Source organism: Rhinolophus sinicus, chromosome 2 (genome assembly GCF_057876585.1).
Source record: "Rhinolophus sinicus isolate RSI-liver-muscle chromosome 2, RSI-T2T, whole genome shotgun sequence".
Taxonomy (NCBI): Eukaryota; Metazoa; Chordata; class Mammalia; order Chiroptera; family Rhinolophidae; genus Rhinolophus; species Rhinolophus sinicus.
The window spans coordinates 40,821,104-40,835,522 of NC_142502.1; positions in this window are offsets into that span (position 1 = coordinate 40,821,104).

Below are 14,419 nucleotides of genomic sequence, written 5' to 3' on the forward strand. Positions count from 1 at the left end.
GTAGAAAGTACAAAAAATTATTTTATACAATTTCTCCAATAAAACAAGGGAAAGTATCCATATGTATACAATTAAGCCTGCCCCTAGAACTGAAGAGCTGATGGGACTTGGAGAGGATGGATTACATCACTCATCATTCAGGAGGATACATCACAACTTATGATGGACATTTTCAAAAACATGTCTGGCCTCACCCCAGACCTGCTAAAACAATGTCAGAGAGTGAGGCCTTGGAAATTTGCAAAATTCAGGCAACTAGCAATCTCATGCTTCTGGGATTTCCTTTTGCAGAAAATCCACCTCTTTCCAGTGACTTGTGGGCTTGAGAGCTCTGATGTCTGAAGGATTCCTCTGATGCTACCAAACATGATTGTAGGCTAGCAAACACTGGCCCTAAGCTTTCAGGTGACCGGTCACCTTAGGAAGGTTTTTTCTCCCCCTTGGTGGACCACTAAAACTCTGCTGCTTCTAAAACATGTAACACTGGAATGCTTGGTGTGTGTCCCTACTTGGTCTCCAATTGTCATGCAAAGGGGTCACAAACATCTAATATTAGTACCTCATGGTACAAATACAAAATGGGATAAATTGAGAGAAAATTGACAAGGAGACAAGTAGGAGAGCACAATCACCTGAATCTTCATTACCTATGATTTAGGCCAGGAAGACATAAATAGCATGCACCCTCAGGAGAATGAGACCCGACCTCTCTAACGCTCCACCCATTAACAGAAAGGGGTTGGGGAAGGGAGTGCACACCTATACAATGGAAGGATGTAGTCAAACTATCAGCCTACTCTTTCCTTGAGCTAACTCAGGCTGACTGAGTTACAAATTGGGTAGTGGCGTGGGGTCGGGGTGTGTGTGTATAGGGAAAGACAATGGGCCTCTGGGGTTACTTGGATTTATCTACCATTGATGTCCAACAAAACTAGGCCGTGTCTGTGTACACACACACACACACACACACACACACACACACAGCGGGGGTGCCAAAAACATGTATACACATTTTAAGAAAGGAAAATACTGTATTAAAATTGTAATACTCAATATATACCAATAACAAAAGAACAAAAGATGAATACAAGTCATTTGTATACATTTTTTTGGCACCCTTGATATGTGTGTGTGTGTTTGTATGTGTGTATACATATCTATACATAAATATACATATATGTATATGTATATATACATACATATATGTGTGTGTGTATGTGTATATATATATATGTAATACTGCACATAATTCTCAATCCTCAGAACAATTTCATGAAGGATCCAAAGTTACGTAACCTACAACTACCCTGTTCTTCCAAGTCAACCGTGGTCAACCATGATCTCCCTGCCCTTTTAGCTGATGAAGACCTGAGATTCACAGAGTCAATTCAAACAGCTGTTAGGAAGTGGAGTTGGGATTACAAACTGACCTTGACTCCCAAACTCATGTTCTTGTCACTAACCCAAACCATCAACTCCCATCAAGTTGCTCATTCCCGGCTATTAAAGCAGATTAGGGAAAATAGATAAAGTATCTTTACTTCCTTGATCATACTGCTGTTGTATGTACCTTGGAGCCAGGCAATAAACTAAGGAAAATTGGGCAAAATGATTAAATAAGATATAAATAAAGTCACATGAAAATGATGGTGGAATTAGCAGGAAAGACCAATAGCAGACATGGCCCTGGGACCTCTGTTTCCTGTGTATAAGAATAAAGAAAATCCCAGGTTGGAGGTGAGGAATGGAAGGGGTATCTATTAACTACTGAGTTCATATAATAGGGGAATTTTTAACTGGGCTGCCAGAAAGACAAATGAGTGGATCCTAGATCAAATTAAGCATGAAACATCACTGAAGGCAAAAATGATGAAAATGAATTTGTCCTACTTTGGGTAAGTACATCATGGGAAAGCAGGGTTCTTTGGAAAAGACAATAATGCTGGTCAAAATTGAAAGCAGCAGGAAAAGAGGAAGACCAAATATAAGATGGTTGACTCCATAAAAGAAGCCATAGGCATGAGTCTACAGAAGTTGAGCAGGGCTGTTGAGGACAGTTGAGAACAGGACATTGTGGACATCTCTCATTCATGGAGTTACCAGGAGTCAGAGCTGATTCAATGTTAACACAGACACAGGGACAGTTACCCAGAATATGTCAGGATTAAACTGAGATGTAAAGGTGGAGTAGGATTTATCTATATGGAACGGTGGGGAGTGAACTTCAACTGCAAAGGCCTGGGAACAGAAAAGAGGAGATATTCAAGAAGCTAAGAGTTTGCCAACATATCTGGATTGAAGAAGATGAAAGGGAACGAATCAAAAAAATTGAAGCTGTGAAGGTGAGTAAACCCCAGATCAGGCAGTGTCTTAAAAATGCTGTATGTACTCTAAGAGCCATAAAAAGGCATTGTAGGATTTTAAATAAAACCTGGATATGATCATATTCACGTTTCACATTTCCCATTTTCTCTCACGGGTATTTACCCTAATAAATTTCTTGCACACTTAATCCTGACTTGGCATCTGCTTCTTGGAGAATCCATACTAACATAAACTTACAGAAGTTTTAAGAAAAGTAAATGAGTTAAGGTATCTCGATAATGTATTAAAAAAGAAAGGATGCTCAATCAATTTCACAGAGATCTGTTAAACACCTTCTTTTCAGTCGTCAGTTTTAGGATCAGGAAGTCACCTATAGCACAACCAAATACCAACCTTCCTGGGCGAGCTGTAGGCACCATGTTCCATTGCATTGCTGTGGCAATGATTGTCACATGACTTAAAGGGATAATGCTTTGCCAAAAAGTACTTTTTAAAAATCCTACTTATCTAGTAGACTGGGGTGCATTAACTAAAAGCGATGAAAGGAACAATTTCCTAAGGTCCAGTTCCAGGGGAGAGTTAGACTGTGAGACACAGATTATCTGAAAGTATAATCTTAAAATTATTAATTACTATTTTAATAAAAACAATATTTTCTATCAGAACATTATTACTGTTACTTTCATTACTGGGATATTAGATTGGTAATTCCATTTCTTTGCTGGTGCATATTATTGCATTCCTTGTAGATAAGACATATATTCTAGATAATAGAGCATTTAAGCAGATGGTCAAATCACTTAAATGGTTAAACCACTAATTTTAAATCACATAGATTATTGGATCGTTATCAGCTTATAGTAAAGTCTCTAGTTATGAGTCACAGGCCAATCTTATGTAATTAGAACTAGTTGGAAAGTCTTTATAGAAAGATCCAGGAACTCAACCAAGAACCCAATCATAAGCCAAATCATGAACCTAATGCAGCTTTGGTCTTACGGTCTTCTATTTGTCCTGCTTTCCAGCCTCAATTTGAACTTCTTTCAGGATAAATTTCAAAGATTTCTAAAGTTAAGGGATTTACTGAAATAAACTTTAAGCACTGATTTTCCACCTTAGGTATAAATTAAATGCACTTGGGAATTTTAGTACCAAACGTAGTGACTCCAGGCCCACAAAGAGGGAATCAAAATATTTAATAAGAGATAGTCAGAAGCAGCAGTCATCTGTATTTTTTAAAGCACCAGATATAATTCTGATGTGAAACCAGTATTACCAGTCATGGCTTCGGAAGCCACCGGTTGCCTAACTTAATGCAGTACAACATCATGCTTTAGAGAGTCTGGGTTCTGGAGATAAACCATCCGGGATCAGTTCCCAACTCTGCCCCTTTACTAGCTTCACAAGCATCAGTAAATTAAGTTAATCTCTCTGTACTTCATTTATTCAACATCCAATGTATATTTGTTGAGCGCCAGACTGAGTTCTAGACACATACCAGTGCACAAAACAAATGGAAATTCCTGCCCTTGTGACATCTATATTCTAGTGCAAGGACACTGACAAAATGACAACATAATAAAATAATAAAAATATATATGTATACATGTAATATATACACACACGAAGGTGATATGATAATAAGGGAAAAAAGTAGGGTGAGGGGGATTGAGAGAGTATGTGCATATTGTATCTTCCCCACTCACAGAATGGTGAAGGTTAAACAGAGTTTATATGTAAGGTGTTTAGAACAGTGCCTGGCACATGGTGTTCACCAAGTGCTATCTGCCATTCTCTCATCTTACCAATGAGGAAACTGATATCCAAAGAGGTGGAGGAACCCAGCCAAGTAACTCTAAGAAAGGAGGCAAATCAGGATCAGGGCTACCCCTACCTGAGCCTCCTAAACTCACTCCTAGGAGAAGTTCAATCTGGGGCTGGAAGACAAATGCTAAAACAATTGGACCAGCATCTGACTCTTAACACAGATTCCTGTGCCTGAATGTAGCTCTTACTGGTGCCTACATCAGAAGCAAATATTGCTAAATGCAGCTTTTATCTGGCATCCCTGAGGCCATGGAAAGATAAAGGCTAAAGTAAATCACCTTGCCTGTAGCGCCAACCAACTCTTTAAGTATCTTTATATTAAAATAGTCATATGAAGGCCTATTTACTGGTCTCCATTTACACCATGAATAGGTAAACAATGGCTAAGGAAAATGTAAAAGGGCACTAAAAATGCATTTTGACACAATTTAATATAATAATATTTTAATATAATAATAATTATTATTACTATTAAAATTTCCTTGATATAAAATAGCACTATCTTCTGACTAAGCAAATATGATAATTTCCCAAAATATGCTTAGGCCAGAGCAGCATTTTAAAGCATTTTTAGTCAGATAGAACTTAGAAATCTTACAGAAGACCAGAAACCAGGAAAGCAATAATTGAAGACATTTTCTTGAGAAAATGTATTGTGATAATAACTTATCTGGTCAAAGTCCTATGAGATGTCCAAACAACTCTTCTAACCCTTTTTTAGTATGACTAATATTTGTTTGTGTTACAAGATAACTATGAAGGTTAAGACCCATATGATGTGACAAAACTCAAACTTTTCCCATGACCCTCAAGACTAAAAAAAAAAATTAAATTTGAGGTTGAGTAAAGGAAAGAGGAGCAATCAATTTAAAGATGTTACAAAACATTCCATAACGTATGTGAAAAACATAATTTGCTTCGTTAGAATCGTGCCTATGATAACACAGCAAAATTTTCTCTTATCTTTATGGACCAGAAAAGAAAAAGGCAAAACAGTAACTCTTGATTTAATATGAAAGATTAAATTGACAGAAAAAAAATGGGGAAAATGAAATCATCAAGGTAGTGGCTGAGAGTCTTGAAAACAAAGTTAAACAAAGTGAAACTTGATGTAAACAATGAGAAAATTGCTCTGTGCCCAGGCGGGCTTAAGTTTATGTATAATTCATTTCTCTGGAATTTTCTCTGATTCAGAATATGAGTTAGTATAATTTATTCCAACTCTGTTGGCAATTAATTTATTAAAAAAAAAAGCCTTATGTGCAAAGCTTTTAAATATGCTCACATTAACAAGTGTGGGCGAGGATGTGGAGAAAAGAGCATCTTCATGCACTGTTGGTGGAATTGTAAATTGGTGCAGCCACTATGGAAAACAGTATGGAGAGTCCTCATAAATTAAAAGTGGAACTACTATATGACCCAGCAATCCCTCTTCTGGGTATGTATCTGAAGAAATGCAAAACACTAATTTGAAAATATATGTGCACCTCTATGTTCAATGTAGCATTATTTACAATAGCCAAGATATGGAAGCAGCCTAAGTGTCCCTTGATAGACGAAAGGATAAAGAAGATGTGACACATATATACAGTAGAGTATTACTTGGTCATAAAAAAGAATGAAATCTTGCCATTTGCGACAATATGGGTGGACCTAGAGGATCTTATGCTAAGCAAAGTAACTCAGAAAAATACAAATACCATATGATTTCACTTATATGTGGAATCTAAAAAACAAAATAAATGAACAAACAAAAAAGAAACATACTCATAGATGCAGAAAATAAAATGATGGTTGCCCGATGGGAGGGAGGCTTGGGGCTAGATGAAAAAGGTGAAAAGGATTAGGAAGTACAAATTGCCAGTTATAAAAATAGTCACAGGGGTGTAAAGTTCAGCATAGAGTATAGAGTCAATAATGTAATAACTATGTATGGTGTCAGGTGGGTATCAGACTTAGCAGGGTGATCACTTCATAAGGTTTATAAATGTCTAATAACTATGTTATATACCTGAAACTAATATAATATTGTTTGTCAACTGTTATTGGAAAATAAATTAAAATTTTAAAATCCTAAAAAATAACATGCTCACATTTACGAGTGTTAGCCAATTTTCTTTATATGGGCAGTGGGAAAGTGATAAAATTGTGTGTGTGTGTGTTATAATAAAGTTTGTTGTTTGGATAACAGTAATACAATTTTAATATTTAAAAATTAAATTTTAAAAAGTTTTAATGTGAAAATCATTTCAAACTTACAGAAAGGTTGCAAGAATAATACAGAGAACTCTTGTATATTCTTTACCCAGATTTACCAATTATTACTATTTTTCCCCATTTGCTTTATTTTTCTCTCTATATTACATATATATATCATTTATATAGACATATAGAAATAAACATATATAGATGTGTATGTATATATATATATACGTGGATACCTATATGTATATATACATATATGTATGTGTGTATACACACACACACACACACACACACATATATACACATATAATTTTTCCTGGTTAATTTCTTTACTCCTTAATAGTTCAGTATGTATTTTCCAAGAATAAAGACATTCCCTTTTACAGTTACCAAATACAGAAACTTGTAATGCTGATATAGTACTTTTATGTATTCCAATTTTGTCAATTATCCTAATAATGACCTTCACTATGGCAATTTTTATCTTGTACAGGACTAAATCCAGGATCATGTGTTGCTTTTCATTTTCTTGTCTCTTTAGTGTCCTTTAATCTGGAAAGTTCCTCAACCTTTATTTATTTTTCATGACATCTACATTTAAAAAAAAAACACCAAAAAACAATGAGGATTTTTAAAGCAAATGGTATATTAAAAAATACTTTATTATTGAAAAATGACTAAGGTCAGTGACAGACATGGATGAATAAGAGAGAGCATAAAATTAGGGGCAGAGAGGAGACTCGGAAGACAGAAATAGCTGAGGTGATGAAGGCCTAACAGCTTGGGAGAGAAAGTTACTCATGTAAGTGATTTAAGAGCATTTAGTGACGGTTATGTGTGAAAAGTAAAGAAAATGAAAGTTTGATTCTAGCTTGGGCCATTTAATGGATGATGAAAGGATAATTAGGTAAGAAATAGATTTTGCTTTTTGTTTGATTCTAGGTTGAAGGTGGATCACCAGGTTTGCTTTTGAATGCTAAGTGGACCTGTGTATTACATAGTTGGAAATACGACAGGGAGCTCAGGTGAGGTGTCTAGGATAGAGGATTATCTAAAAAAGGATAAACCCATCTTTTTATACTTCTGTCTCCTGGCTGAGCCCTGAACATAGCAGATGCTTAATAAAGATTGTAGACTGACAATCATACCATAGCAGCCTAAGGAAAAGGCTGGGGCAGGCATCTTCTGGGAAGATGAGTGTTGGGACGATTCTGGGGATTTCCCAGCAGAATTGAGGAACCCCTGAGTCAGATCACCAGGGCAACTCCTCCTCTGCTGCTGAGAATCAGTCAAACAGGAATTAACAGGGTGCCAGAAGCACATAACGCTTTGTACCAGGTCCACAATCTCTCATCCAGAATTTCCTAATACAAATAATTTTAAAAGTATTTTAACATCTCATTTGGCAGCAAAACTGACCTAAAATGATCCTGAGACTTTTGATCGTGTTTATTTATCCCACTCATTCTGAATATTCATATATTTCACTGCATAACTATTAATGAGTTTGATAACAAGGGCTGCCCCAGAACTCACTGGGGATGGTAATTAATTCATAGTATATCTACCCTATCTATTTCCTTTCTAAAATTCAAAAAATTCTGAATTTCAAATTCATGGGACTGTGAAGATTTCCGATAAGGAAATATGGAAATGTATTCAAAAAGTGGGGGAAAATACTTTGCAACCTAGACTGTGGATTTTAGGTGAACATTTCACCCATGAAAATGTGAGTGGAGTTCACAGAAGGCTCCCCACGCATTGGCATCTTATGTCTGGAACTACTGACAGGGCCTGTTTTGACTCACTGTTCCTCAATTCCGTATCTTTGGCTCTTTGCTTGATTCTGTCCCTCAGCAACCGTTACAGGCCTGGCTCACCAGTCAGTTCAAAGCCCTCACTCTTCTTTAGGTGATGGTTTTTGCTATCTGATATCTGACCCTCCTGAACCATAACTTCCTCTAAGAAAAGGTTATCAGCCCCTTCACCCCACCATCCCTGTTTCATTCTCACTATGCTGCGCCCCATGGGACTTATAACCTGCACCTGTCTCCTACTGTCCTGCCTCGAACTCTGGGAGGGGGGGGTGTTTGTGCAAAAAGAAATCAGATCAGCCAGCCATTGAACCATCCAGTTGGTCATTTTTGGATCATTCATTCATTCATTCATTCATTCATTAATTCAAGAAATACATACTGAATATCTACAATGTGCCAGGTGCTGTTTTATCTAAAGGACAACAATTAACAGACATATTTGATGTCATCATTGAGTTTACAATCTATCAAGGGAAACAGATACTAAATAATTAAGTACAATTGTAGTAAGTGCTGCAAATGGGGATGCAGAATATGGTGAAAGTGTGTAAGGAAGGGGAAGGGGCCTAACTTGGCATAGTGGCTCAAGGAAATCTTCCCAAAGGAAATGGCTTTTGAGTTGAGATGAGAAAAATGAGTAGAAGATAGCCTGATAGCCCAGTGGAAAGGGAGAGGAAGGCGGGGAGAATAAAGGTGGGCAGAATATCAGGCAAAACAAACTACATAAAAAGGACCTGACCTAGGGTAGGAGAGAACTTGGCCAAAATGTGGAAGTGAAAGCCACAAATGTGGCTAGAGGACAGAAAGAGAGAGAACTTGGGGTGAGGTAAAAGAAGTTTGGTCTTTATCCGAAGAGATAATCAGCTATTGAGGGGTTTTCAGTAAAGATGTGACCTAACCAGATACTACTTATCAGATCACTCCAGTTGTGAGGTGAAGGAATTGGAAGATCAAGAGTAAATGTATGAAGAATTAAATAAACCAGTTCTTCCCTTTCAGGACACACAGACCTCCAATAGAAGAGGTAACACAGAAACACGCCCAATGAGCATGACTCCGAGCAGGACTGGACCTCCCTGCTGCTGAAACAGTAGATTACACAGCGTAGCTCCACACGGTAAGGCCAGGACTTCCAGGAAGGACTTGCCATCTCCAGAAAGGAAAAGAATCAAGACTCCTTCCAGGTGGGTCCTCAGAACCGCCATTCACCTCTGAGGGAGAAGCCTACCCCCAAAAATGTTGCCTGCTCTCTCTCTATGCTCACACATACACTTACTCCGTAACCTTTCAGTTTGACTACCCCTGTAGTCCAACCACCATTCTGCAAAGAATGCTCTCTCTCTCTTAGGACTTCCCTCCACATTTTTTGTGCTTGAATAGTATCTAAATGAAAATCACAGTTGCGATGATTTCACCTTCAAGTTTGTTGTTCATAAATGCTCATCATTTAAATTCTTAAGATGGCCATGAACTTTGCATTAAGAATCATAATCATATGTTATATATAAATGACTTCACTCAAATAGAGCAGAATTTACTCTGGCGTACTTCCATACTCCAATACTTTTATGCTGCCTGCTGGCATTAAGAACACTGCTGGAATTCATTCTTGAACAGAACTTTTCCTGAACTGAAACTCTATACTAAAAAGCAGTGAAGAAAACTTGTTACCATTCATTTATTTTGGACTTAGATTCAAAGAGTGGGAGGACTGGGGAAGGACAATAGTTCTTTGACACCAGCAATAGTAAGTTAGTATAAAGCCAAAATCCCTTCATTAGACTTAATAGCCTGAGGCGGAATCATCAGGGAAACAATTATAAAAAGTAGATCATTAGCAGGAGGGGAAAGATAAGATAAATATATGTCATGAGGCATATTAAGCCATTGCCAAATATTATACATGATCCTTCTGAATTCTAACAATTCCCAGCTCTTCCCTACTGTAAAAGTGTATCAATAAGAGTGATACAATTATATATTCAGAAGTTAAAGGAACTTGCACATTTGAAGTTGGGCTTTTTTTCTTTCATTTTTGCATATGTATGGAAAGAATATTCAAACATAAAAGGAAACAAGTTCTGTACTATTAAGGACTATTTAATATTCCCAAAATAGTAACAGCCACCTAAAATGTATGACTTGAAACTTACTATTCAAACATGACTCTATTATTTCCAATTGTTCCTCTAATTGTGACTTTGGATCCCAAAGGATTACAGCAAACTCTGCAAGTACAAATTTACTAGTTTAGCACTGAATAAAGTCTCTTTCTGGAAGGTGTGAAGGAAGGTCTGTCTGCTCTTTACCCTCTTAATACTGTACCCATCTTTCTAATAAAATTTTACATTTTTTTCTGGACTAAGATTTATTAATAAGTGCCATATTTAAAAAATGGTTTGAGTGAAAACATATTATTAGCAGACTGGCAGTTTATTAAAATTCCACAGCTATATTTGCATCTAATGTTCCACATTATCCTTGCCCATAGCCAACCATTGCCAAAACACTAGCAACTTCAGAAAACAGCAAAGTGTGTTAAGTAACTTTCTTCTAGACTATATTAATTTTACTTTCTCAACTTTAATTCACAGTATGCCATGGAATTATACATCTTAACATTAATAACTGCTAAAAATGTGCTCTGAAATGTTATCTTGGCCCTCTTAGGTGAGAAAAAAAAAGTTGCGGATATTTTTGTTCAAGTTTTGGAGATCCTATTTGGTACAAGTTGAGTGAGAGAAACCTTCCTCATCTCTATGTTTCTATCTTTATCTCTGTCTCTGTCTCTGTCTCTATCTCTATACATAGCTAATCTATATCTATCTAGATCTATATATTTTTGGGTTATGTCCTCTCTGCTTATCATGTCTTACGACTTATTTAGGAAAAAGGCAGCAACCCACTCACATTCTAACGTAACTTACACACATGCTGCTGTGGCTTCTGCATTAGCTAAAGATTTATTAGCACTGGAGAAAAGCCCCAAGTAAAAACAATAGCATCCCCTGAAGATTAAATCAGTTTAGAATTTTGTTTCTTCTTCCTAAAAATCCTTGATGGTCCAACCAGTTATACACCAAAAATCCATCCAGAATTTGAGTTAACATATATTTGCAACTATACTCAGAACTGTTTACCTCTACCCACCTCTCCACTACCCACAAATGTGGCACATATTCCTTTTGCTTTTCTTCTTTCTCACTCTGTTTGTCAAGAAAGCCAGGAATTTAAAAATGAGGATGTTCTGAAGGGCAGAATCTACAAAACCGACCTAACTTGGCTTTTACACTCTTAAGAATTTTGGCCCAGGATAGACAAATATATTTTAGTCATAATAATTGTAAGACTTATAAGCTCAAATTCTATGAAACTCAAAATGAAGGAATAATTTTTTTTATTAATTCAAGCAGCCTTTCAGGATGAGGAAGTTTATCTACATTTCTATTTACCATGCCTTTGGGACTCTTTGTCCTCTAACAGCTTTTTAAACTCATAATTATAGATAACTCTTAATTGGCTCAAATTATTCTTAAAACCAATAGAGGGAGAAACTGTTCCATAGTCAGTCCTCACTTCTTCCCCTAGAATTTTAGATGAGCACAAAACCACATTAGCTAGAGGCTAATTTCTCTCTGCTTCCTTCAAACCAAGTTTTGCCATTGGCATGTGAGTGGATATGACTGGAATTTTTAGGTCACATTAGAAAACTGCTTGCCTTTACTTCCTCTTCTCCCGTAGCTATTACTTAACAATATTTAATAATTATTACCTACTTTATGCAAATTGACACCATCCTGGGAACAGAAAAGCTAGTCAAAATTGTCTATATTCAACTTATTTCCAAATTAAGAAGGATAAGTAAAATAAATTCACAAATAACTCAAAACAAGGTAAAACAAAACAAGCGATCATAATAGATGTACAAAAAATGCCTGACTATTCAGAGGAAAAGATAATAGGCTGAGGTGTCAACAAAATATTTGAATCAGGAGTTAAGTGATTGAGAAGGGTGTTAATGAATACAGAGTGGGAGAAGATGCTCCTCTTGCTCTGGCCCACCTTTCAAAATGCTGAAAAAGTCAAATGTTCCTGTGCATCTCGACACTGGAACTGAGTTAGCTAACAGTATTGCATGAACATTAAATGTCATAAAATATGTTTAATGCTTTACATGTTTAGCTTTCTATAGCTGGTGTAGCAAGTGACCACAAACTTAGTAGTTTAAAACAATACAAATGTAATTCCTTAGAGTTCTGGAGATCAAAAGTCCAAAGAGATTTCAGTGGGCTAAACTCAAGGTATCAGCAGGGCTGCATTTCTTTCTAGAGCCTCCAGGGGAACATCCATTTCCTTGCCCTTTCCAGCTTCTAGAGGTTGTCCACATTCCTTTGGAAGATGGCCTTTTCCTCTATCTTCCAAAGCGAGCAATGCTGGCAGAGTTCTTTCCATAGTGCACCATTCTACCTCCTCTTCTGCTTCCGTCTTCCACTTTAAAAGTCCCTGTGACTACACTGGGCCACCCAGATAATCCAGGAAAATCTCCCTATCTCAAGGTCAGTTGATTAACAGCTTTAATTCCATCTTCATTTGGGTAGATGATATGCTAAGTGGGAAGGATGCATATTGCTTCTCTGTTCTCAGAGTGAGCTAGAAATATTTCCAATTTGAACTTCATGTATTTTCTAATAACAAATCTTTGTTTTCAAGACTTCCTCCTCAATATAGTGCAGTAAAAACTAATGGTTTATTTATTTGCTAGAGCTCTTTTACCCTTGAGTTCATTCATCAGCAAATGAAATCTCTGAACCCCAAGTCAGAAAATCTGGAAATGCTGTTAAGTTAGAAATATCAGCAGTAGCAAGAGGTATTGCTTCTTAAATCTGTCCCACATTTAATAAATGCTTCCACTGAGGACACTCGTCTCTTAAAAGCCATACGGTCTGTTTAGATTAATACATTCAAGTTCCCATGGCTGTAGAAGTTAGCCTTCAGTGTGCCATCATTCAATCAGCGCAGCCAACAGTGCACAAGAATCTTCTGGCTGATGTGCAGTGAAGATACAAATCCTGGAAAAAGAAGTTATCAGGACAGAGACAGCAGTCCTTGAGTTCCCCTATTACTGTCAAGGTTTTCAAGAAATCAGAAAAGCAACAGGACATAGTAGAAAGAGCCTTGAAGTCAGGCAAACTGAGTTTATATCCACATTCCATTACTTACTAGCTGTGTAACTTTAGGCAAGTCATTTGACCTCTTTGAAATTTCCTATCTTTACAATATGGTAAATTCTACCTATGTCATAGAGGGGATGAGATAATTTCTATTAATGATCGAACAAATGAATGACGGTCTCATTCCAAATCGACCTTTCACATTTTTAAAACAGGTGCATAGAACGTCTTGCTTACAAACCAAAGGAAATTGTAATGCAGTCTTAAAGCCAAAGAATTCACAAGGCAGAGTTCTTAGCTAATGGATGAAGAGTTATGATACCAAAGCAGCAAGTTAGATAACATAGTATGAACTTTTCCTATTAAACTAATTTTTATGTGGAAAGTAGTAAATGACTTTGATGAAATTTGGTTTAAAACAACAGGGCTGCTTTTTATCATGAAAGTCTAGTTGTTCTAAGAAGGTTCTTTGACCTTGGAACTATACTCACACACACAAAAAAGTACTGATATTTTTGTATGATTATATACAAGCTCTGGATTTTTAGTGAACAGTGAAAACACAAATTTCACAGGAATACTGTTAATGGGTTTAGTTACTACTCATCTAAACATCATACTATCTTGAAAATGCAAAGACACATTTGCTCTTGTATGAAATTTCTTAACCTTAGGATGTTGAGATGCTTTCAAATATAAAAATCATGTTTACTAAATGGCTTGACTGTCAATTTTGGTATTGTACCAAACAAATCACTATGATTCACACTGACTTTTAAAAATTTATGTAATCATTTTGATTCATTGTTTCACATACTTTATTTTCATTTTATTTTAAATTATTTTACCTTACTAAAAATACTGTAGAGGTTTGTCCCAGTAAGCATACATTTCATTGATTATTTAAATGACTAATGTAATTACACAATTTTTCAACTAACACTTCTCGAACTTGACTCATTTAGCTTCCTCTCTCTGAGGGGTAATGGCTCAGACTCATTTGAAAATTATTTTAAATCTATAATTTTTATAGTAAAAAAAAACATTTGAATTATTCTTTTGATATTATGTGAG